Source organism: Canis aureus, chromosome 12, assembly GCF_053574225.1.
Source record: "Canis aureus isolate CA01 chromosome 12, VMU_Caureus_v.1.0, whole genome shotgun sequence".
Classification (NCBI taxonomy): Eukaryota; Metazoa; Chordata; class Mammalia; order Carnivora; family Canidae; genus Canis; species Canis aureus.
In genome coordinates this window covers 21508043-21535994 of record NC_135622.1, presented here as the reverse complement: position 1 = coordinate 21535994, position 27952 = coordinate 21508043, and the positions used below count along the sequence as shown (strand labels likewise).

Below are 27952 nucleotides of genomic sequence, written 5' to 3'. Positions count from 1 at the left end.
CGAGTTTACTAATCTTTTCTTCTGCAATATCTAATATGCCATTTATTGGACCCAGTGTATTTTTATCTTTGATTTTATAGTTTTCATATCCAGAAATTCAAACTAATTACATTTTTCATATTGTCCATGTCTCTAATTTTTGAACACATATGATGTAATTATAGTAATTTTTCTAATTTCATTTTCTGCTGATTGTAACATCTCTATTAGTTCTGGTATGGTTTCAATTGATTAATTTGTCTACCATCTTGGGTCATATTTTTCTGCTTCTTTGTGTACCTTATAAATTTTTTTTTATTGGTTGCTAGGTATGAACTTTATCTTATAGGTATGGATTTTTGTATTACTTTAAATATACTTAAGTTTTGACTTAGGATACATTTAAGACATTTAAGTTATTTGGAATTCATTTGATCTTCTTAGGTTTCTTTTTTTAAGATTTATTAAGTGAGAACATAGCATCATTTAATCTATCATTAATTATTCCCCATTACTGAGGCAAGTGTCTTCTGAGCATTCTACCCAATGATCCACTGACTGTGATGTTTTCCAGCATGACTTGTAGGAACAGGAACTATTCCTATCCTTCTGACTTCTGATTAATGTTTCCTTTAATCAGTTAGCCTGGCTCTTTCCTTAGCTTCTCACTGTTTCCTTGTATGTGGGTACTGATACTTAAATGACCTACCCAAGGTCTCAGTTTAAAAGTCCATTGAGGGAAGTTCCATAGTCTGTAAACTCTCTCAAGATAGTAATCTGGCAATCGAAAAGCTCACCCTATTTCTTTTGCATACCTCAGGAATCATTCTCTTTAATGACTTGGTGTCTAGTGTTTTGAAATTTTTTTCATATGAAGATTCTTTTGTTGTTATATGCAATAGAGTAAATCCTGTCTCCGGTATTCCATCTTGAAAAGAAATCAAAATACTTCCAGCAGTATCAATACAGCAGTATAAAGGATTGAGAAAATGCCAGTCTGTTCAATAAATAATATTGTTAACTAATATTACCAATACCTCATTCCATATAAAGAAATCAGATTTTTGTTTGATTTAATTTTTTTCACCATGTATCTTCTATGTTGATTAATAGATTTATTTTTTAAAAGATTGAGACACAGTATAGGCATAGGAAAAAAGCTATGAAATCCACATGAGTGTAGAATTTCTAATATAATAGAGAAGACATAGAAAATAGCAAAAATGGTATGATCCTTTTTCTGATTTATTTAACAAATGTGAATCAAATACCTTTATAGGAAATGATTTGTGATGACATAAACTGGATAAATAAGGTCATTGTTTTCTAGAAACTTAGTTTATTTTAATAAATAACAAGTATATCAAATACTATTTACATGAGAGGGAAGCAAAATGTTAGCTTTCAAAGAAAAGAAATGCCACTATAGTTGAACTGACCAAGGAAATAGACATATAATAGAAGAGCTTGGTAGATAAAAAGCCATAAGCAAAAAAGTGTCAGAGGAGGAATTAAGGTGATTTGGGGTCAGAGATGGGCTTAATATCATATCAAAGATTTTGAATTAGAGATTATGCAAATAAAATGTGTAAATAAATGGATCAATCACAGGCACATATACAAAAATTAAAGGGTTTTATCTCAAAAGTAATGGCTGGAGTTTCATAAGCTTAATCTAGTTGAGCCTCATTGGAAGCTTCTATTTCATATAGGATTAATAAAAAAGAGAAGATTTTGACAGAGAACATCAGAAAGGGCATTCAGGAAATGAGGGTTAGAATTAACTAATGATGATGAGGAATTACAAAACCAAAAATAGTTACAGAGTTTGGAAATAGCAAAAATAAATATATATCTAATTAAAGCAGAGACACAAGCAAAAATATACATGAGACTAATCAATCAAGAACTATTAATTGAATGACAGCTGTATATTTAGCACTTGGCAAGGTGTGCTCTGGGATACAAATGTGTCCTCATCAATTTTATTCAGGAATTATTGATGCTTATGATGTGCAAGATAGAGAGAACTACTTCAAAGAGCTTAAATCAAGACTGGTAAAGAGGGGCATAAATAATGCAGAAACAGAAGCATTTTAAAGCAGTATCAGCTAGGTCCAACTGACAAGTAGGAATAAATGGGGGGATTTAGAGAATTGTGCTGTGGGAATATACTTGATGGGCTGGAATTGTTAGTACAGATCTCATGAATGAGAAGGTATTATTTTATCCAAGCCTCACATGGACTCTGTATAAGAAAATCTTTCAGGTAAAAGAATAAGAAAGGGAAGATACTGAGCAAAAGAAATACAGAAAGAAACTTACCAAAGTGGAAGATGCAAGTTACTAGGATATCAGAAAGAAGAATCACTACAGTCCCCTACCCTCTCCTTTTTTCTTAAGCTCCTATAGCCTAAGCTCAAGGCCACTCCTGTTGGCCCTTCAATTTACTCTACCTGAAATGTTCCCTAATTGCTGAGGTTATGCAGCTCATCTCCCCCACAAAGCTGACAACATCAGTATAGGCACATATAATCCCCAAATTCCAAAAGGATTATGTTTTGATTGTAAATAGTTCAAGCCCTGGAGTTAGAAAATCTCCATAAAAACTTTGAATCAACTTCTTGCTAGATAGGTTATCTTGGGCAATTTGCTTAATATTTCCAAGCCTCAGTAATTTCTGTTTATGTAAATAGGAGTAAAAGTGATTTTATCATTCCCCTAAATGTTGACAGTAATAATATTAATGCTGTCTATACCCTATCTTGCTTCAGGGTTAAACGAAATTACTGGTATAAAGCTTTTGTGAGTACAATGCCTTGAATACATATCACTGCCATAATTTTATTCCTTTGGCACCAAGTAGAATGATATTTTAGGTTGTATCCTCTCCCAAAATAGAAAAATAATCAGAAAGATGTACCTACTCAGCTATAGAAGAATTGTCATACTAATTATGGTATAATCATTCAATGTAGTAATATAATTTTTACATTATAATTATAATTCAATTATATTAGTATCATTCTATAATTATGCAGCCATTAAAAATCACATATCTACAGGCTATATAAAAACATGGGCAAAAGCTCAAAATGTGGAGCCTAGACAAAAAATGGAGTGTAAGGTTCTTTAATCCATATCAATGTTTTTATGACCTAACAGTAAAACTTAGTAAAGTAAAATAAAAAGTAAAATAACAATAACAATGATTCTATCCAGGTGATAACGTTGTGGGTAATGTTTCTACTGTTAAATATTATTTTTATTTTGCAAATTATGTTATTCAATGAATCTGCATTACTTTTAACTATAAAAAGAATACAGTAAGTATCATTATTTTAAAAGAATGTAAGTTGCCCACAACATGCAACTTGAAAAAGGAATCAGAAATCTAATTCTTTGTTGTTTCGTCAGTCTTCATTGCTAAACTTACACATTACTTTCACTCTTCGTTCACAGGTAGTCACTTAATTCGAGTATATACTTTAAAATGCATCTGCAGTGTAATCAAGCAAATAAGACAAAACATGTTGATTTAGGCAAACAATACAACATACTCAAGAAGTATGCAAAGTATACAAAAATCTACTAATGGCACAGTATCATAATAGGTTTGGCAGCTGTGTAAACTCACTTCTCTGATCTACCTTTTACACTAGTTAATTAGAATTCTTGTTGACATATGTTTATATCGAGGACCACATGTTCACTGCTAATGAATAGCTAGTCACAAAGAGTTTCTCACCTGTCTCTCTAGGTTAGGCAGCAAGAGAAAGTTTCAAAATTCCAGTTTCCAGGTATGTGTGAAGCAAAGCTAAAATTAGGCACTCAAATACAAGATTATTAAGGGAATATAGAAAGTAGCAGTCTATAAAAGAGAGATGAATTAAAGATTCATTGATTAAAGACAAGATATTTGAAATTGTTTTTATTCAGAAATATCCGTATTATATTTGAACACTGTCTATGTGAATGAAAAGATCTGCTTTTGTTCTGTTAGGTAAAAAGAGAAAAATCATTTCAGTTCTTTCTTTTTTACATCTGTCCACTAGTGTTTAATGAGCAAATATCATGTAACAAGAATAATTTAAGTACTATTAATTTTAATAATGTATTTTTTAATGAAGTGTTCATATTTCTCATTAACCTGTTAGTTTCTCTCATGTAATAGTCTTTGAATACCCCAATATTTGTTTATTTTATAACTGTTTCCAAAAGAAACTATAGTATATTATTCATAAATTTTTCCTAAAATTCTGTAACTCTATCTAGTTACAGAATTCTTCCCAGAGAGAGGAATTCCTCATATCTCTAGTTCTCTGTAATGCTTATAAGTGACACTGAAAAAAAAAAAAAAAAAAAAAGCCCAATTAAATGAGTTTTGTAAATACTGGGCTAAAAATTAGCTAAAGTTTTTTTGGTTTTAGGTTTTTTGTTGTGCATGTCTATCAGAATTTTAATTAGTTAACATTCATCTTGAATATCTCAGAGGAAGTTGTAATAAGCAGGTTTTCTCATACATATTTGACCACTTTGCTACAAATCAAGTGAGCAAACACCTAGAAATGGAATTTCTAGGCCCTATGGTAAGTTTATGTATTTTGGCACTTTAATCCTTGACGTGATGTGATTGCATATGTACATCCTGTGTTCTGTTATATTGTTCTGAAAAGTATTGATGATTGCTTTAGCAGGCTGCTAATTTGATTAGACAATAAACTTAAAAATCTCATACCTTTGGTGTATGACAGCTAAAATCTCAATTCTGTAAATCTTATTTCCAAAGAGTTCTGTCTTGCTGTCTGCAACTATGATTCATGGATGAACTAAAAATTTGGGCTGGTTTTAAGCACAGAATAAAAGTAACCATTCTCTTGCTTTCTCATTTCTGGTGTTTGCTACACACACTACTGTAGCCAGTCTACTTCCTCTAGTTGTTTCAGGCAGAACTGATATTTCTATGAGGTATCTAGCTATCTGATACTAAAGCCTTTGGGATTTTATATCTGTCCTTGAGATAAAGTTACAGGAAAGGGAAACTTATTCCATACTTGTCGCTTGTTTCTAAGCTTTGGCTCCCTCCTTAAAATTGTCCTTTTTTCTTCAGTTTCCATACTCTTAAGGTGCTTCTAGAATTTTAAAATATTTGTGGGAATAATTGGCTTACAAAACATCATACTTTCATACCATATAGAGAGGGTTTTTAAAATGCAACTTTTTAAGGCCTCATATAAGGCTAAATTAACTTTCTTTTTCTTCTTGAAAATTCACTTTTGATAGCTTCTGTTTTTTTAAGGACTTTTTCCATTTTATATAAATCTATTATCAAAATGTTGTTGAAAACACTTCCCTTTTATTCATTTAATATTTATAGGAGTGATTTTCACGGGGGAGTGACTTTGCCCCCCAGGAGACATTTGGTCAAACAAAAATGTTTGGAAACATTTTTGGTGGTCAGGACTTGGGTTGCTACAGGCATCTAGTAAATAGAGGCCAGAGATGCTGCTAAGCATCTTAAAACGCACAGAACAGCATTGCTACAACAAATCATTTTCTAGTACAAAATACCAGTAGATCAAAGTTAAGAATGGGATCTGACGTGATATTCCCTCTTTGATTCCTGATATGATTAGTTTGTTAAGTTTATTTATTTAGGATCAATCTAACTAAAATTCATCAATTGTATTGCTCATTTGAATGAACAAGTTTTGGCTTCATTGAGTTTTATTGTTATTTGCTTTCTATTTCATTGAATATCATACTTATTATTTTTTTTTTCTTCCACTTACTTCAAGTTAAATTTGCCCTTCTTTCTCTACCTTTTGTGGTAGAAGCTTAGATCATTGAATTTAAATCTTTCCTTTTCTAATATTAACCTTTAAAACCACATATTTCTGGGGCAGCCTGGATGGCTCCACTGTTTAGCACCGCTGAAGGAGGATGTTAGACATCCTCTAACATGTCATTAGTGTTATTTTATGCAGTTAACGCTTGTTTATCTCTACCTGCATGTTTATTACTTGCATTGGCTTTCATTCTTCTTGCATTTCACGCCCACTTCAGGCATCTCTATTTGGGGTCTCTCTCTACATGGAAGAAAGGATCTCTTTCCTTCCCTCTGAAATATGCCCCTTAGACTTTACTAAAAGACCCTTTTGATGATTTCACTTTTTAGTAATCTCACCTGTCCTTTCTTTCACTGTTTGTCTGAAAATATTTCTTTTTTTTTTTTTTTTAAGATTTTATTCATGAGAGACACAGAGAAAGAGATTGAGAGAGACAGGCAGAGACACAGGTAGAGAGAGAAGCAGGCTCCATGCAGGGAGCCTGACATGGGACTCGATCCCAGGACTACAGGATCAGGCCCTGGGCTGAAGGCGGCACTAAACCTCTGAGCCACCTGGGCTGCCCTGTCTGAAAATATTTCTATTTATTTCTTCATTATTCTTTTTTTGTTTTTAAGATTTTATTTATTTATTCATGAGAAACAGAGAGAGAGAGAGAGAGAGAGAGAGAGCCACCCAGGCGTCCCATTATTTCTTCATTATTCTTAAACAGTATCTTTTCAGGGCCTAGAGTCCTTTGGGTGCAGCTATTTCCTTTCAGGAATGAAGATATCATTCCATTATCTTCTGACTTTTTGGGACACCTGGGTAGCTCAGTGGTTGAGCATCTGCCTTCGGCTCAGGGTGTGATCCTGCAGTTCTGGGATCAAGTCCCACATTGGGTTCCCTACATGGAGCCTGCTTCTCCCTCTGCTTGTGTCTCTGCCTCTCACTCTCTGTGTCTCGAATGAATGAATGAATGAATGAATGAATGAATAAATAAATAAATAAAACCACATATTTCCCTGTAAGCACTGTTACAGCTGCATCTCACATATTTTTTGATTCAATACAAAGTATTTTCTTATTTCTCTTATGATAACTGTTTGGGCCAACAGATCATGAAGAAGCATGTTATTTAATTTCCAAATATTCAAAGAATTTCTAAAATATCCTTTTGTTAGTTGTGTTCTAGCATAGGCTGTTCAGAAAACATATATGATTTCTGTGTTATCAGAGATACTCTCTATGATTTCAATATTTATAAATTTATTGAAAATAATATGAAAGTAATTGTGTTTCGTATGTGAAGAGTTCTATAAATATCAATTATGTCAAATAACTTGATAGATTTTCTCCAGTTTTGTATATCCTTACTTATCTTCTTTCTTTTGTGACTTACTAAGTGAATAAAGTTGAAACTCCAACTCTCATATAGGTCACATCCTTTTGGAAGGAAGCAAATGTTTTTTCTCTTTATCATGGCTTGTTATTCACAAACACCAATTAATTTTATGATGTCACCTATCATTTCTTTTAATACTTTAGGCCATAATCTATTGTTTCAGAGAGTACCATCTTATATTCTTCAAACTGAATGAATCTGAAAGCTCTCATTTCAATATGTTATCATTAATATATTTCCAGATATCTGCAAGTTTTATATAATAAGATCCACTAAATATCATATTTAAACATAGCAAGATGATCTCCCAAGTTGTGGAAATTCTAATATTCTATAACCATTGTATTTACATGTTATTCTAAAAGTCACATGTTCTACTGGCATTCCATATTTGAAGGTATAACTTAATATCCTCAAAGGAATGTGAGCATGTTTACTTTAGTTTTTCAAACTGAAGAAAGAGTCAGTTTAAAACTATGTAAAATTGAACACTGCATCGTGATAACAAAAGTGCTCATTAGATTAAATAATGACTGCTTCACTTAACAGTTGGGCACATAGGGCAGCCCGGGTGGCTCAGCAGTTTAGTGCCGGCTTCAGCCCGGGGTGTGATCCTGGAGACCCAGGATCGAGCTCCCTGCAGGGAGCCTGCTTCTCCTTCTGCCTGTGTCTCTGCCTCTCTCTCTGCGTCTCTCATGAATAAATAAATAAAGTCTTAAAAAAAAACAAACAAACAATTGGGCACATAGACCTATTGAAAACTCCTGAAATACCATCATTCAGTGTCAAGTACATACACTTTGCTGTATCCTGTTCAGTGGGTTCTCAGCTACATCCTTAAAATTACTGTGCAAAAAGAAATTCAGGAGGGAAACTTCAAATCTGCTACCATCACAGGAGCTTTGATTCTGTTTACATCTAATACAGGAGCCAAATGTAGAAAGGCTGTTAATAATTGGAGCTAATAGCAACAATCTTATTTCTATGCTAACATTAAATAAAATTAAATCAATTATATAAAATGCTTGAAAGATATAGCAAAGGACTAAAATACAGAACATGTAAAGAATTTATAGAAATCTGGAGCACCTAAGTGATGCAGCCAGTTAAGTGGCTGACTTGGTTTTGGCTCAGATGGTGATCTCAGGAAAGTTGCGAGATCAAGCCCTGCATCAGGCTCTGTGCTCAGTGCAAAGTCTGCTTATGATTCTCTCTCCCTCACCCTCTGTCCCTCCTAGTCATGCTCTCTCTCTCAAATAAATAAATAAATCTTATTTAAAAAGGATTTATAGGAATCAAAAAAAGGTAAAAAATAAAACCCATAGAAATTGAACAAAGGATAAAAACAGAGATTTTGCAATAGAAAAACATAAATGATGTAAATTTATGATGGTGGTGATCAAAGAAATACAAATTAAAATAGTAATATCAGTTTTCCCTCAGTAGATCATCAAACCTTTAAAAAGACACTATATTATCAAATATGTGGGAAATGGTTACCTTCATTCAAAGTGCTTTAGAAAATAGTTTGTTATGGCTTTTTTAAGGGCAATTTGGCATTATAAAGGCAAGTGAAAAATTAAATTCTGTGTTCCTTGATGCTTTGTCCAAAGGGAAAATGTCAGGTGCAAATGAGATGACACAAACTATAAGGAAGCTTCTTTTTTTTTCTAAATTTTTTTTTTTTTTTTTTTTTTTTTTTACTTTTCATGAGAGAGAACAGAGAGAGAGAGAGAGCGGCAGAGACACAGACAGGGAGAAGCAGGCTCCATGCAGGGAGCCTGACGTGGGACTCGATCCCGGGTCTCCAGCATCACGCCCTGGGCCAAAGGTGGCGCTAAACTGTGGCGCCACCCCGGGCTGCCCTATAAGGAAGCTTTTAAATGCAGACTGACCAATATCTTGTTGAGTTGAAAAGGGAAAATAATCAAAAATTAAACTTAGAGTATTTAGGATTTCAGTTATTCAGTGATTTATAGATGTAAATAGTATCCACCAATTGTATTTCTGGTCCAGTTCTGGAAAACTACTAGCTGGGCTTACATCCCCTGACCCCATCTCTTTTCACCAGATTAGCCTTGCTCATACTATTTATCATGTCTGAACTGTACTCTTTTTATCTATAAAATGGAATGCCTTACTCTTATGATTATTGTAAAGATTAAATGAGAGACAAAATGCTTAACATAGAGCTTGACACATAATGAGCCCTAAATACATGTTAATTATCATCATTATTATTAATATCCTACAGTAATGATTCATCCTGTGCATAAAGATATATGTGTAAAGATGCCTCTTGAATCATTGCTTACTATTTGAAAAATGTTAATAAACTATGTGACCACGAATAGGTCAATAGCTAAATAAATGACCATACATCTGTGAAATGTTTCATAAAATATCACACAGTCATTTTTTTAAAGTGAGCTTTTAAGTGAAAATATCAAGTCACAAAACAAAATTTATAGTATAAAGAGGATGTTTACATGAAAAAAATTATTTGTGTTCATACATAGCATATATAGCATCCGGAAGGGTATGCCTCAAACTGTAAACACTAGTTAGTTGTAGACAAAGAAGGAATTAAATGGTGGTTTACTATGCTTTGTACCCCCTTCAACACAATGAAAATCTATTCATATATTATTTGTGTAGTTAAGAAACAAAATGAGCCCAGCATCCTTGAGCACTCCCACTGCTCTCTCCTCTTGGTTTTCTAATGTTCAGATTGCTTTTGCTTGGGTCATAAACCTCAGCTCATGTTTTGTGCCTCACCCTTGTTTGATAGGTATGTTTATAGTGACTTATCCAGTTCTGACTCCTTACTCAATACAAGCTCCATATGTAATTCTGGGCAAGAGCCTCATGAAATAACTTACCTGACATTGACCAACCAGTTCTGGTTTGCCTAGGATTTACTTTGTTTTAGCACAGAAAGATTTTTATCCTATACCAGACCCTACCACTTTTACCTGCATCTCCAATAGCTTCACATCAAAGTTGATAGTAATATATATTTTCAGAAAGACATTTTAAAAATTAAATACATCTTCTTTGGATACCATCTATTTCCTCTTTGCTCACTATTTTATTACTATTTACTATTTATCACTATTTATCGTGACAGTATATATGTCACGATATACTCTGCATCAGTTTGCAGCACAGCAGAATTTGTGTCTAACTTTCCTATAGCATTTCACAAGTATATCAGAGATTTGGAAAATGAGTGCCCTGGAAGATACATTTATAAAATTGTTGTTTACTCTGTGTCCCTATGCATGGATTAGAGTTAGAATGACCCCATGGACCAGTGGTAATAATAGAAAGAAGAAGAAAAATGTCCTGCCAAGTAGAAATAATACATTTTGCAAAAGTGGCTTTTAGTAAATACCCACTTCATCCCAATTTCCTTACCTATAAAGTGCTTTGACATGAATCTGCTCCCCAGAAAGCCAAAAATCTACAATTATGTTCTTTGGCTGCTTCTTTGAAAGGTGAAATGCCAGGTACAAATGAGGTGACAAGAGAAAGCATAAGTTTTTCAATGAAGAATTTTAGACATTTTGTTTAGTTAGAAGGAGAAATACATTGTTCTTTTTTAAGCTTTTGGTTACATTTATTCTTTCAATAAGTCCTCCATCTGTATTTACTGTTTTCCTGGTTGTGATAGATATTAAAGATACGAGAAATATGATTAACATGGTTTCTGACTTTAACATATCTAATGTCTAGAAGAGACAGACTTTTGATAAGCAGTTATAATATGCTGTGGAAAGTGTGCTGATATGCCAAAATATAAGGTATCATGGAGCTCATAGGAGGGGTACCAAATTCAGACTCTACCAGACCTGTCTTTAGAAGCAGAACAGAATACTTGAGATGGAAGGGATTTTATTTTATTATTATTTTAAAAATATTTTATTTATTTATTCATGAGAGATGCACAGAGAGAGAGAGAGAGGCAGAGACACAGACAGAGGGAGAAGCAGACTCCATGCAGGGAGCCCAACGTGGGACTCAATCATGGCTCTCCAGGATCAGGCTCCAGACTGAAGGCGCTGAGCCACTGGGCCTGCCCAATGGAAGGGATGTTAATGACTATATTAATCTCTGAGTTACCCAGAAAAACAGAACCATAGAAAATAAGTGTATGTATGTGTATATATATATTCTCACACATGCGCACATGCAAATATGCACACACATATATATGCACACACATATGTATATATGTACATACATACATATATATACACACACACACACACATATATACACACACATCCTTATACAATTATGGAGGCCAAGATCTGCAATTGTCAAGCTGAAGACTCTGGAGAACTGATAATATAGTTCTAGTCTAAGCCCACAGGCCTGAGAACCAGGAGAGCCAATGGTGTAACTTCTAGTTCGGGTCCAAAGATAGTAGACGACCAATGTCCTAGTTCAAACACAGTCAGGCAGAGAGAGAGTTTCTCTTACTCAGATCCTCTAACATTAGATTTTTCTCTTCATTATAGTGCTTTGATCATTTTACTGATCTAATGCAAATCACCTTGAGTGTCATTGCTATTTACACCTCAGAGTGAAGCAAGACTCTGACAAGTGGTCCTGAAATGGATGACAAAAGCAAGAGTTGAAGAGATATGAGTACTTGGAGGTAGGTTTGATCTGACTGTGCTAAAGGAGGAACAGGAAGTAAATTTGGGACCTCTAAAAACTCTTTTTCTCTTGCTTTACAAGAATTCCCTTGCTTAAAAAAAAATGCAGTTAGACTTCTCAATGGATGCAACTTAAAAAAAAAAAAAACCCTGAAAGATAGCCTGCAAAAAAATAATAAATGTCAAGAAGATGATGGATGCGTGAGGAGTCCTGAATCCAAATGGTACCACATTCCATTTATCTGAAATGATTCATAGTCAGGATTACCAGACTGTAACAGGTGGCTACTTTTAAATACAGATGCTAAATGTCATACCTGCAGATGGTTCATCAGTAGAACATGTAAAAAACATCTTAATTATATATTATGAAGTCTTTTCATAAAAAATTAAAAGATAGGCATTCATTATGCTTGTTTGAGTTATATCACTGAGTACAGATGCTGTTATGAGTTAGCTGGTGCTTTAATCAAAATAAGTATCAGTGGATCAATTTAATGATATGAAAGTTCTGACTTAGGTTGGAAAGTTTCTGGCAATGCAAATTTTTTGCAGTTTCCTGATTTATGCATCAAAAGAGAGGGCTCTCTTTCACTAGAATCCAACATCGGTATGTGTTAGAGTAAAGAAAGTGATACTCAGCTAGTCATCTTTAAATAGAAGCATTTCAGGTTGGCTTGGAATGCTCTTGGAGGCATATCACACCTGAAGCCTAAAACTAGAAACATTTCATGCCTCACATGGACTTTGGAATGATTATGACCGATTTATAAAAGAACAGAGGTCATTCATGCACACATATACTTTATAGTCAAATTATTTTTTATTTTACTATGTCTGGCCACTCAGACAATAGACATTGCTGGAATGGCTTAGTACTGCCACTCAAAGATGGAGATTTAATTCAACTTAGCATATTAAAAAAAAGTATGCCAGACTCTCAATATGATTCCCCATAGAGATCACTCTCCAAATGTTTTGAGTTTCAGCACATCCTCCTGGATTATATATGATCCCAAGTGATATCAATAGTGTATTTGTTAAATTATTATTCTCGTTACTTAATATATTCATATCCCACTTCATCATAATGATGAATAGATGTTCAAAGCCTGCTTATAATACAGTGTTAAATTCTCCAGGTCCATTGCCTTTCCTGAAAAGTGAGGGGAAAATGAAAACTGTGCTATTGTTCAGAGGTGTGTGTGTGTGTGTGTGTGTGTTGTATCTTTAGACATAGTTTCATAAACTGAAAGTGCCATTTAAATACATGCTTTACTATGATTGGTTTTGACATAAAATCAAATCTAAGGGAACTTCCTTAGAGCTCTGAGCAAGCTGATTTGCAAGCAGGAAGCTCAGAGTCAACCCTGCCAGGAATTAAGAGCAAATGCCTGGAAATTTCTCTAAGTAAAGATCTATTATTTATTTTTTGTCCTACTATTTTTGGTTAAAATGAGAAAGCAAACAGAACACTGAATTTTTAATTATGATATAAACAACATGATGGCATTAAAAAGTAAAACAGTACAAAATCTAAAAATGAAAATTAGAAGTATTCCAACCTCATCATTCTTACCTCCTAGCAGTACCACTGTAAAGTGTTTCTTGTATATCCTCCTTATAACTTTCCTTCCAAAAACAAGCACGTATATTTACATATCTATCTACATATATTTATAAATCTTTCCTTTACACATATAGTAGGGTGCCTTACCAGAAGAAATGCATGCCAGAATTTAAATTTGTATTTTTTATTCTTACTTGCTAAGAGAAGTACTAGCTGTTTCCTCATATTAACATAAACAGATAATCACCTTATAATCACAACCAGTGGGTAGATGTACAGTGAACTGTCTGACTGTCTAAGGAACTGGGGTATAGTAAAACTTAGACTTTGAAGCTGCCCCACTACTAAACCTTAGTAGTTATGGAACCAGATTGGTTTTCTAGGTCTATGAGGTAGCAAATTCTGGATATTGTATCAGTACAGCCCTCAGGTCCAACTGGTACTTGGGGGCCTTGCAGTGAATTTAACAGAAAAGAGAGACTATAACTCAACTTGGAAAAGTCAGGCTTATCACTGTTGAGGAAGAGAGATTGACATGTGTTCATAGTGGTCATAGGCAAGATTTGTCTGTTCAATAATGGTCCAGACTTAAAGTAAGGTAATAGTGCAGTAAATGAACCCATGTTCACTGTCTGACCCCTTCAGACCAAATTAGCCCAAGAATTTTTAGGACTTCTACTTGGGGAGAAATAGAGTAGCACAGGTATTCCTAGACTTCATGCTAATAAGATATGTGGAGGATTGTACGATTAACTAACATAAATAATATTTCAACTTCTTTCTTATGGGCAATTCTATCTATCATGAATGTAAGTAACAACAGGCATCTGTTTATTCTGACCTACTGCTAAATCTCTTAACAAATTATATAAATTTTAGCTGGTTTAAAAGTTAAAAGTTCTTTGTATAGCAATTTGTAATCCTATTCCACTCAGATCATTACAAGTTTCTTTTCTTACTTCAAATATCTCCAGTATCTTCTCACACCAGCATATGCACATCCATAGTTCTTTATTCTCAGTTGCTGCATAATCTTCACATTGCATAAAAGTATCATGAATTACTTTTTTAAATTCCTGATTGTCATTTAGATTGTTTTCAGTTCTTTGTGAATACAAACAATGCTACAATGGCCATGCCCATACATGTATTTATGTTAATGTAATCCTCAGACTAAATTCCCAGCAGATGAATCCTTGAGCAAAGAGATAATGCATTTTCAATTTGATAGCTATTGCCAAATGGCACTCAAATGATTGTATCCATTTATACACCCAGCAATGATATATGAGAGTCAGGATTTCTTTGTAAGTGGTGACACATTGCAGATGTGGTCTTGAAGTTCTGAATAATGTTACTTAAGGTCAAGACTACCAATTCAAAACACCTACACCCCACCCCTCCAAAGTACTGATCCCAGTCAATTCTTTCTGCACTGTGAAGAGATTTAAGTGGATATTTCCTCCTTTGGTCTTTATCTCTGAGGGACAAATTTAGTCCCAAAGTATATTTTTCTTATGAAAGAAGCTGCCGGGTTTTTTAAAGCATCTCTCACTCACAATTTTGCAGGCACAAATGTCAAGGAGGTGTGTGCGGTATACCTGCTGATTCATACCGCTGTTTGAGAAAACCACCTCAAAGCAGTCTAAGGTGCTGGCCCAGAGCTACTCACACCTCACCCCATTTTTCCCCACTCCTCCTTAACACATCTACATACAGATGCTGGTCACACCTTCTCATTTGTGACATCTCAAGTTAATCTTGCCAACTCATTTATTTATCACATAGGCATGAGATAATGACATCACTAAGAAAGAAACATTCATTAGGCACATAATACATTTCCAGAGGCTAAATTAGCAGGAGAAGAGGACAGTTTCAGAATACTTGCACAGACAAAACTTTTATTCTTCAGATCAAATTTAGCTAAAATGACCTCTCTTCTATCAAAATCCTTCCAGATTCAGCTGCTTCAGGCATGATTATTGTTCATGTCACATACTTTCTTTCCACCTGGAGTCGTCCTTTTCACTTGGTTGTGATCAAAAGAATAGCTATCCTACATGTAGGAGAGCATATAAAAGAGATTTGGGAAAACACTACTAGGCTTGCTGTTTAAGAAGGTGAATCTACAATGAAGACCATTTTACCGTCTGTCTTTGACTTGAAGTTTTTGGCATCATTATAGCACAACTGAACTTCTTACCACAATGCTCCACCAGAGCCTAGAAGTCTGATGGCTAACATTTGAAGTCCTGCTATATCCTTACTATATCTAAGATATTAGGGAGTTATTTTACCATGGTCAGACAAAAGTTTGAGCACTGAGGATTTTTTTAAAGATTTTATTTATTTACTCGTGATAGACATAAAGAGACAGGCAAAGACATAGGCAGAGAGAGAAGCAGGCTCTCCGCGGGAAGCCCAATGTGGAACTCAATCCCAGGACCCCGGGATCATGACCTGAGCCAAAGACAGACACTCAACTACTGAGTCACCCAGGTGCCCCAAGCACTGGGGATACTGAATGAGATGGACAAGTTTTCTGTCATGTGAAATGTATATTGGGAATAAAGGCATATCACTAATGAGTAATTAATGCAGTTTTACATAGTGAAAAGAATATAAAAATAAAAGAGGAAAATATACTTTGGTCTAGTATGGGTAGACAACAACATTAGATCATAAGAGAAGGCAGCTTTGAAATGGTATCATTTGAACTGACACTGGAGTGATGAGGCAGTTGAAGAACAGAGGGAAATGAATATCAGGCAAATAAAACACATCTAAGTTGGAAATGAGAGTGGTATATATATTTTTAATTACTTTTAACCACATCCTTGCCCACCAACACTTGCCATTGCCATTTATTGTCTCCTTGATACTGGCCATTCTGACAGGTGTAAGATAATAACTTATTGTGGTTTTGATTTGCATTTCTCTGGTGACAAGTGAAGTTGAACATCTCTAAAATGACCAATTCAACTGTAGTATGATGAGTGGTGGTGAAAGGGAGATGGCATGACAGTAAGTCAGCATAGCTGGGTCAGTACATAGAGGACCACAGTAAGGTGGGTGAATATTAGATGTTATGAGTACAGGTTTATAATATTGTCAGCTTCAGCTGCAACAGTCTGGCAAAAACTTGCATATTCTCTTGTCTTACAACATTTTTAGGCCATTTTCCTCATGATTAATATGAAAGATTTCTGTCTTTTCAGGTTATTTATTCAAAACACAGGATCTAATCCAAGTGAGGTTTTGGTTTCTTTATATTCATTGGCTGATATCATAGAGTACAATATGCCAAGAATCTATAAAAAATTAAAAATTTTTTATGATACTTCTGAAAACAGTTTTTCTCTGAAATGGTGCTAAAGAGCAAATTAAAGGATTCATATCTCCACTCTTTATTGCCATTTTCATGAGATGTGTGTTGTTAGGGAGAGAGTAAAGATTGAACTGAGAAGTTCATGTCAAATGTTATCCAAAGTGAAAAGTTACACTTACTTCAGTCAAAAGATGTTCCATTGAGCTAGGCTTGAGCCACTGGTCTGTTCCCATGATTTTAGTTATCATCATATGGTCAATAAAGTATGTATGATCTTTTGAAGCAGATGTTTCTTGATCCTTTCTATATTATTTAAGGCCCCTAGATGCACAGAGTAATATAATGGCACTAGGTGGCCTGTTCTTTGCTATCTTCTACTGAATACTTGTCACTCTTTCCTTCTCACTGTTTATATTATGGTCACCACTAATAATATCCTACTGGGTGGATATCTTATAAAAGGAAGATACAGATCATAACTTTCCATAATGTTTAGGAAACTGCAAAAATAGAGAAAACCAAGCTATTTAATGTTTATCAGATACCCTTTAAAGAAAATGCATATACTCTAACAGAGGTTTATGCCATTCTCCATCACATGTAGCCTTCTAAACTACTGAGTTTACCAACAATTACATAGCATTTTCAAGAGGCTGAAGGCACCTCACTTTATGCCCCTGTTTCTCCTTTCTCTACCTAAGCACTTTTTCTGTCACCATAGGATCTATCTCCGTTGTAATCAATCACAGTTTAGAAATTTAGAAATGTTCATGTCTTTTGCCCATTTACCCCAAAGATACAGATGCAATGAAATGCCAGGACACCTGCACCCCAATGTTTCTAGCAGCAATGTCCACAATAACCAAACTGTGGAAGGAGCCTTGGTGTCCATCGAAAGATGAATGGATAAAGAAGATGTGGTTTATGTATACAATGGAATATTACTCAGCCATTAGAAATGACAAATACCCACCATTTGCTTCGACGTGGATGGAACTGGAGGGTATTATGCTGAGTGAAGTAAGTCAATCGGAGAAGGACAAACCTTATATGGTCTCATTCATTTGGGGAATATAAATAATAGTGAAAGGGAATAGAGGGGAAGGGAGAAGAAATGGGTAGGAAATATCAGAAAGGGAGACAGAACATGGAAGACTCCTAACTCTGGGAAATGAACTAGGGGTGGTGGAAGGGGAGGATGGGGGGGGTGGGGGTGACTGGGTGACGGGCACTGAGGGGGGCACTTGACGGGATGAGCACTGGGTGTTATTCTGTATGTTGGCAAATTGAACACCAATAAAAATAAATTTATTATAAAAAAAATAACAAAAAAAGAAATTTAGAAATGTAAGAGAGTTAATGCTGTAGAAATCAATAGTCAACCAATAAGGAATGGAAATCACTGAAATGTCTGACTGTTGGCTCCATGTTAGCTGCGGCAATGGGAGGTAACTTGGCCATGAGTCATCAGGCTAAAATGCTATTTGCTAAAGAAAAGCTCATATCCGAACCCCAATTGAAGTGGTGGAGAAATGGATTATACACACTACCTCTTAATGAAGGGAACTACAAAATCACATGGCAAAGAGAAATGCATACAAGGATATAATCAACTTCTTGCCATTTTTTTAGCATATGCCATACTTTTAGAGCAGTAATAAAATAATAAAATATTTAATAATAAAAATGATAGTGGGAAGCCTGGGTGGCTCAGTGGTTGAGCATCTGCATTCAACTCAGGGCGCTATCCTGGATCCTGCAGGGAGCCTGCGTCTCCCTCTTCCTGTGTCTGCTTCTCTCTCTGTGTCTCTCATGAATAAATAAATAAAATTTTTAAAAAATGAAAACACTTTAAAATAATAAAAGTGATAGCAAACACCACTTTCCTCATTTTTACTTTAATAAGAATAATTTTTAATTTTTACTGTTGTGTATGATATTGGTTGTAGGATAAAAATATTCTCTCTCAAAATATCTTATCTCTCTGATAATTTATAATTCTCTACTATTCTCTTTTTCCTTTTATGACTACTATTTCTTTCTTTTTTTAAAAAAAAAGATTTTGTTTATTTATTCATGATAGACACAGAGAGGCACAGAGAGAGAAAGGCAGAGACATAGGCAGAGGGAGAAGCAGGCTCCATTCAGGGAGCCTGATGTGGGACTTGATCCTGGGACTCCAGGACCACGTCCTGGGCTGAAGGCAGGCACTAAACTGCTAAGCCATCCAGGGATCCCTGACTACTGTTTCTAAATCTAACTACTTAATTTATTTTAGTCTTCCTTCTATTTCACTAAATATGAGTACCTACTTGGTTTACTTCTTGACCTTTTTCCTACATAGGTTTTCTTGAAGAGCCCTCATTTACTGTAAGGCTTCAAATACCTTATCTATACAACAATTTCCAAATATTCGTACTATTCCAGATATACTCTAATACCCGAATTTCTAAACTACTTGATAGACATTTCTGCTTTTATAACATTCTATTGACTAAAATTGATCAGGTCCAGAAACATATATTCATTTACCTTATCCACTTTGTTTATTTTTCTTCTTTTATTTTTGTTTTGTTTTGTTTTTATTGAAATTTGATTTACCAACATATAGAATAACACCCAGTGGTCCTTCCATCAAGTGCCCTCCTCAGTGCCCATCACCCAGTTACCCCAATTCCCCCGCCTACGTCCCCTTCCACAACCCTTTGTTTCCCAGAGTTAGGAGTCTCTCATGGTTTGTCTCCCTCTCTAATTTTTCCCACTCATTTTCCCTCCTTTCCCTTATAATCCCTTTCACTATTTCTTATATTCCCTATATGAGTGAAACCATATGATTGTCCTTCTCCAACTGACTTACTTCACTAGCATAATACCCTCCAATTCTATCCACAATGAAGCAAATGGTGGGTATTCGTCCTTTCTAGTGTCTGAGAAATATTCCACTGTGTGTGAGTATATATATATATATACTGTGGTTTTTAATCTGTGCTAGACTTCAAAACTGTGATCTCCTGTTATTGTATGCAACCTTGAACTCCACCTCTGCAGGGGTTCTTCTGTGATTAAATAGGTTATAATTATAAGCAAATTCAGAGCAACTGAGTACTTATCTAAAAAGATTACCTTTGGCTGGAGGTGAGCCGCGCTAAAACTTTACAACAAAATGTCTCTGGACAAGGAGAGTGAGAGAAGAGAAACAAAAGGACACTAATTCATCTGTAATTTACTGTTGGTAAGCCTAGCAGTAAAGAGACATTGGTCAATTGCTCTGACCCTGATGAATTTATAAACAGAGATCATTGTCGTTTATGCTTGCAGATGTTAACTGGAAAAGTTATATATGCATATACCTTTTCCTCCTGGATTTGGCAGATATGTATAATTATATTAAAATGGTTCTAGCACAAATATATATATATATATATATATATATATATATATATCACCACTTTTCTTTATCCATTTATCTGTCGAAGGACATAGAGGCTTCTTCCACAGTTTGGCTATTGTGGACATTGATGCTACAAACATTGGGGTGCAGGTGTGTGTCCTGGCGTTTCACTACATCAGTATCTTTGGGGTAAATACCCAGCAGTGCAATTGCTGGGTCATAGGGTAGCTCTATTTTTAACTCTTTGAGGAACCTCCACACAGTTTTCCAGAGTGGCTGTACCAGTTTGCATTCCCACCAACAGTACAAGTGTTTCCCTTTCTCCACATCCTCTCCAACATTTGTTGTTTCCTATCTTGTTAATTTTTGCCATTCTCAGTGGTGTGAGGTGGTAACTCATTGTGGTTTTGATTTGTATTTCCCTGATGGCAAATGATGCAGAGCATTTTCTCATATGCTTGTTGGCCATGTGTATGTCGTCTTTGGTGAAATTTCTGTTCACATCTTCTGCCCATTTCATGATGGGATTGTTTGTTTCTTGGGTGTTGATCCACTCTGTTTTGGGTTATTATTTCCAGATTCTGAAATTTAAACTTTATTTGTATAATTTTCTATTCTACTGTAGAGGCTATTTTTTTTTTCTGTCCTTCTTTCATGTACAATTTCACCTGTTAAGAAATGATCAAAGGATCTACTTTGGGCATTGTTGGAATAGATAGTCAATGGCACTGATTTACTTTAGAACAATATATGAGCTCCTGAAATTGAACACAGAAATCCCCTTGTCCAATTTCTCACGAATGTTTTCATAGTCAACTTTTCTTTTACTTATTGGTAATACCCCAATATTTTTCAAATATCTGTTCCCACTTTCCCCCTCTAAATTAGTAAGAGCCTGTTTCTATTGCTTTAACCTAAGAATTCTGGCTGACTTTACAACTGGTACTAAACAAATTGTACAGTCAATAGATCCTCAAAGACAACATGAGATATTTTCCATAATTTAAAATTAGATGAAATGCAAAGAAAATCCTATTTATATAGGGGGGCTAGGAAAGTGACAGTCCATGATGAATGACTCTTGTGTGAACCTAAGATAAGTTCACCATTGAAGGTTAAGACTGTGGAGATAAGGTAGGCGCTCTCATTCCACCAATTTAAAGGAAATAAAAAGGTTAAATAAAATAAAATAAAACAAGATAGAATGGTTTCCTAAATGCCATTGAATAACTGGGCAAAAAAAACAAAAAACAAAAAACAAAAAAACAAAAAACAAACCTTAACCTCAAAATCCTTGCCTCAGGTCAGGAACTGAAATGGGAAAGTATGTGACATTACTGAAATAATTTCTTATTCCTTATAACTGCAGGCTGGTCCTCCCAAAAACCAAGGTCACAGAGTTACTCTGTGGGTTAATGAATTACAACTCCAGTTGAATGCACAACATTGTCAAATATCTTACATGAAAGTTGAGATCCTGACTTTTTAAAAAAAGTTATAACCTAATAATTGTAATCAGAATTTTTTTTTTTTTTTTTTTTGTAATCAGAATTTCTTGGAGGACCCAAAGGACTTCTGAAATGCTGTCCAAAAGAGCTGCCTTGCTTGAGGAAGTCATGACCCTCTTTTCATTACTGTTCACTTGGAAACAAAAATTTGCATTCAAGATTGTATGCAGAGTGAAAAGCAGAATCAAAGTTATATTCAAGAAGAAATACAGTAATTTACTAATTTGTATTATTAAAATAATGGAGGATTGATTTAGTGGATACTTAATCAAGGAAGTAAGGGCACTATTTATTGAGATATCTGCACTTATAAGACATTTTTATTAAATAGGATATTGATGTATTTGGCTGTTTTTTTTTTTAACAGCTTGTTAGGTTGGCCAATGAAACTTCAATTTATAGCTAACCTACATAAGTGACTTACAAGGTCATAGAAAATGTAAGCAAAGATATTTAAATGTTTGTGAAATAGGAATATTATGCTTTCTGCATTCCTATAATTTCCTTCACTGTTATCTGACAGTGCTTCATAAGACTTTTATTTTCCTTATCATCAGGAATAAATTGATGTGGTAAACATGAAAATGTTTAGAAAACAACTTATAGCAGTTTTCTGTTGACCAGAAATATTGGTAGTAAAGTTTACAGTTAAAATTGGATACCTCTTCTCAGTAGAACTGAGGAGAGTTTAAGATTGTGGATTGGCAGTGGAAGCAATTAACCTCTCTGACCAAAATGGGCCTTATCAGCATTATTGGCCTAGCTGATGATGGAATGTAACCATGGTGTTTAAGTACAGATATAATCACATAAACATATTTTTGGAAATAGGTTGATCCATAGAGATCTCTGACTGAAGCTATCATGTCATAAATAATGGAGGAAGAATATCAACAGCCCATAAAGGTTTTATTTAATGTTTTCATCTAAAACTACTTTGGCAACAACACTCACATAATTCCAAGACCTGAGTAAGTTCACAGACACTAAGCCTTAAATGAAGTTGGTATTTGTTGCTTACAGTCAATGAACCTTATTTGACAGAATCACTCCATGCACTATTCTTGGCCGAAAAGATACTTTCTCACTCTCATCTAATATTTCCAATTGATCATTTGATGAATTAGCTATTTATAGGATCTCCTTCCAAAGGGTCTGAATAGGAAGTGAGGAGCAGTCTATTCCACTATAGAATTATCAGGTAGAAAGGACATCATTAGCCTTAGAAGTCATAGAATCTCAACATATAAAAGGAAAAAGGATCTTGGATTTCAGTAAAAATAAGTAGTTATATGCAAAAGATGAAGATTAAAGTGCACGTACAATCAGGGGAACCTGCCAACAAAATGTTCAACAAAATGAACAAAGAGAAATATTAATACTCTCACTACAAGGAAGTAATATTGCTGACAGTTATTTGTGAGGACTATTTACTATCAGTAGCATATTACCATATGCACTATAACTATTATGTGTAATATGATTATGTGCCAGATTAATTTTGAAAAATGTTATTTGAATATAATTCTAAACACTGCTCCCTGTGTTCAGTGTTTTGTTGTGAGGCTGGTATGATCACCTGATCACACTGTAAAAAACAGAAAAGAACATGGAATGTAACATTTTATAAATGTTTGCTGCAAGAAATATGCCCTTTTTTTACTCCCTTTAGCATAGACATCAGAGGCAGTGTTCACTTTTTAAATCCTAAGTAGAGCTCAAAGCTGAAGGATCTGGAGATGAGAAGGGAGAAGATGTGAGGGAAGTTTCATATCTCATTGGTCCACTGTAGGCCAGGTGTAGGTATATCTGAAATGGGGCCCTGAAGGCCACAGTAGATCAGATGGGAGTTGACTGAGGCCAAGAAATACTAAGGATGGATTCCTATTTAAAAGAAGAAAGAAAAGAAAAGAAAAGAAAAGAAAAGAAAAGAAAAGAAAAGAAAAGAAAAGAAAAGAAAAGAAAAGAAAGAGATCAAAGCTAAGAAGTCAAACCTGTTGTCAAATCCAAGGGGAAAACAACTGAGATTAGACAAACAGGTCAAAAATTTAAAGAAAAGTAAGATTCATTTATCAAACATTCTTATGTCTGCAGTCTTCTTGGTGTCTGAGGATACCTACTCTGAAGAGTTTATAGCCCAGTAGGGAAGATATACACACAAATAGGTCATTATAACACAAGCAAGGGAATTAATCTTAGAAAATGGAACATAGTATTGTACAAGAGTCATTTAAAGTAGCTGGAGTGGAGGAAACCAAAAGCTTTCTGGAAAAAATTTAAGCTTAGACTTAAGGAATATATATATATATATATATATATTATATATATATATATATATAATATATAATATATATTAGATAACTGATATCTGTATATCTGTGTGATAAATCTGGGGACACTTCGGAAAGGAGAATTAAGATACCAGAAGAATAAAGTCAAGACTCAGCACAAAGAATACTAGAAATTATGGGCAGGTAAATGCTGCTAGACTGAAGTGCAAAAGAATACATAGTGAGAGTTGATGTTGGAGATGGTGGAGGTCAGAGGATGTGGGTAAAAGAAGATGATATCTGTATGCTATGTTGAGGAAATTTGATAAAATCCTGTAGGTAATAGGTAACCATTGAAAATTTGGAGAGGTTTTGTTAGAAGATAAATAATTCCTTTGATCTAGGACTTTCTTTAAATAAGTGTCCCTTGCCTCTTTCTTCATCCCTTATTACTTCCCACTGAATGTAGATGAGAGTTACCTAATTAATGATTCTGAGGGCAAACATCTGATTCTGAGGTTATATATGCCTCCCTTCTAAGAAGGTATCTTCTGATTTGTCTTTCTGGTGAATGGTTTAGCTTAGGGGAAGGAGCTTTGACACTATGGAGGAGAACTATTCATCCCATTGTGGCTCTGAGGATAATTGTCTGCCTAATTTAGAGGAGAGTGTTAGCCTACCCTTTTACTCTGGATATGAAGCCACATTCTATAGTCAGCTGTTCTATAATAAAGCTAACATTTTGACCTCTAGCTAATTTGTTCCAACACAAGTAGGGAAGAAAAGTAGTTGTGATAATCAAGTGCAAATATCTGGTTGAATTTGGATATATGAGCCCAAGAGCTGATAGGAGATGATTTAGTTAAGAAGTGGTAAGTGAAATCCTGAGAATGAGTGAAGTTACTCAGAAATACTATAGGGCATGAAAATAACAATGAATAGGGACAACAATAAAAATATTTGTATGTGTGGTAAAACATGATCTCACTTAGGATACAAAGTTCTACAGAAGAGGGAAAACCAAGAAATTGTGACCTAAGCAAGGAGAGCAATAATTTTAAGAAAAAAGGGATAACCAAAGATATCAAAAATTATTAGTGAATGTTATGTTTGTTAACAAAAGTATTGAAAAACAAATTGAATGTAATAATTAGTACTTCCCTAGTGGTATTTTAGAAAAGTTTCAATCTTTGATTAAAGATGGCATGACTACTCCAAAAGAATGCAAACTATAATGAAAACTCAATTCCATTATGTTAAAATTGAGAACATGTATTTATTCATTCAAGCAAACAAAACAAAATAAACAAAAAAGCCAAGCTCATGGAGAACAACTTGATGTTTGCAGAGGAGAGGGTGGTATGAGGTAGGTGAAGTGTGTGAAGAGAATCAACAGGTACAAGCTTCCAGTTATAAAATAAATGTCACGGGGATATAACATACAACATGGTATCTATAGTTAATAATACTCTATTGGATATTTGAAAGTTGCTGAGAGTAAATTTTTTAAAAAGGTTTTATTTGTTTATTCATGAGAGACACAAAGAGAGAGAGAGAGGCAGAGGCACAGGCAGAGAGAGAAGCAGGCTCCATGCAAGGAGCCTGATGCGGGGATTTAATCCTGGGAACCCAGGATCAGGCCCTGAGCCAAAGGCAGACGCTCAACCGCTGAACTGCCCAGGTGTCCCAAGGTAGTAAATCTTAAAAGTTTTAATCATAATAAAAAAATTTCCAACTGTGTAGGGTAATGGATGGTAACTGAATTTATTGTGATAATCATTTCTCCATGTATACAAATATTGAATCACTATGTTGTATATCTGAAAATAATGTTATGTCAATTACACCTCAATTTTTATAAAGAATTTTTATTCGTTAAAAGATGCCATAAAGAAAGCGAAAAGACAGACTACACTCTAACAAAAGATACCTGTAGCACTTATAGCTAATAAGGAGTTAGTATCCAACATACATAAAACTTATTAATGTCATCATCAACAACAAAAAACATCATGGAAAAAAATGTGAGCATTTAATTACAGAAGAGAAAACATGAATAGCAGATAAACATATGAAAAGATGGTGAAACTCACTAGTAACCAGGAAAATGCAAGTTACACTCAAATTAACATATAAAAGCAAAAAATTAAGTAACCGATAACATTAAATGTTGACTGGGATACTTAGCAAATTAGTAACTCTCATTTCTTTTTTTTTTTAATTTTTTATTATAAATTTATTTTTTATTGCTGTTCAATTTGCCAACATATAGAATAACACCCAGTGCTCATCCTGTCAAGTGCCCCCCTCAGTGCCCGTCACCCAGTCACCCCCACCCCCCGCTCACCTCCCCTTCCACCACCCCTAGTGCATTTCCCAGAGTTAGGAGTCTTTCATGTTCTGTCTCCCTTTCTGATATTTCCCACTCATTTTTTCTCCTTTCCCCTTTATTCCCTTTCACTATTTTTTATATTCCCCAAATGAATGAGACCATGTAATGTTTGTCCTTCTCCGATTGACTTATTTCACTCAGCATAATACCCTCCAGTTCCATCCATGTCAAAGCAAATGGTGGGTATTTGTTGTTTCTAATGGCTGAGTAACTCATTTCTTGATGATAATAGTGTAGACTGATAAAATCCTTCTAGAAACATTTTGGGCTTTCTAGCAAAGCTGAATATGCAGAAGTCCTGGGATCCAGCATTTCAACTCACAGGTGTCTCAATATCTGGAATAAATCTTGTGCAAGAAAGTATGTTTAGAAATGTTATATCAGCATTTTTTGTAATGGGAAAAATATAAGACCATAATTTCTTTTAATGAACTGACAAAAATGATATATGATATCTCATATAAAAATCATAGCTACACATGTCAACATGAAATTAAACATCTTGATACTGTTAAAATCAAGAACAAAACACAGAGAACACATCAAGATAAAAGCTAAACAAAATTAGACAATATATTAATTAGGGGTACACACAGGTGATACAACTATAAAGGAATAGCAGGAACTATTTACTTAAGAGTTAGAAGAGTGAGCACCTGATGGAGGAAGGGGTTCAGATGACGTTGTGATGGTCAAGAGACATAGAGGAGCTTCTAGGATGCAAGTAATGTATGTTTATTGATCTAGGTACATAATTGTTCACTTTTTCTTCAAAATGTACTTGTATATTTCATGATTTAAAGAAAAAATATGAATGAAAATAAATAGGATGTTAGAAGGAGGTCATTGCTTTAAAACATCTTGAAATTATTAAAAGAAATTATTTTTAGAAAAGTCACAGTAAATGAGGCTACTATATTTTGCATTTAGACAGATGAGATATTTTGGAATGAAATAGCTCCTGCTATAAAACAGTTGGAAATGTAAATACAACAACATTATTTTACACATACAGCTGAGCTTGCAAAAGAAGTCAAGAAGAATTCATGGGGGCCTAAAACAAAGCTGCAACTGAAATCTAGAGTGGTGAGCATAATAGAGCCAGAACTATTGTACTACTAACAGCTGGAAGGGTTGCCACAAGGGAAGGAGAGAAGTCATTGAATCAATACAGAAAGGGGTGGTGGAACTGAGAACCCTGTATCAAGTTGGAACTCTCAAAAAGCTACATATCTCGGGGCACCCGAGTGCCTCAGTCAGTTAAGCTTCCAAATCTTGATTTTAGTTCAGGTCATGATCTCAGGGTTGTGAGATTGAGCCCTATATTTAGCTCTGTGCTGGATATGGAGCCTGCTTAAGATTCTATCTCTCTCTCTCTCTCTCTCTCTTTCTCTCTCTTCCTCTGCCCCTCTCCGCCCTCCGCTCACTTGCATGTGTGTGCTCTGTCTCTCTCAAAAAAAAAAAAAAAAAAAAAAAAGTAAAGAGCTATATAACAGGGTGCCTGGGTAGCTCAGCTGGTTAAGCATCTGCCTTTGGTTCAAGTCATTATCCCAGAGTCCTGGATTGAGCCCTACAGTGTTGGACTTCCTGCTCAGTGGATAGTCTACTCCC

At 34.7% G+C, this 27952-nt stretch overlaps 1 long non-coding RNA gene across 1 annotated transcript in view; it reads left to right on the top strand.

The window, feature by feature from the left end:
• The window catches only part of LOC144324638 (uncharacterized), a 134911-nt gene that overhangs the window by 83162 nt on the left and 23797 nt on the right, over positions 1 to 27952 (top strand). The window contains exon 4 of the long non-coding RNA XR_013390070.1: positions 11739 to 11878. This is a non-coding gene — a long non-coding RNA (uncharacterized LOC144324638). The remainder of the gene's footprint in view (positions 1 to 11738; positions 11879 to 27952) is intronic.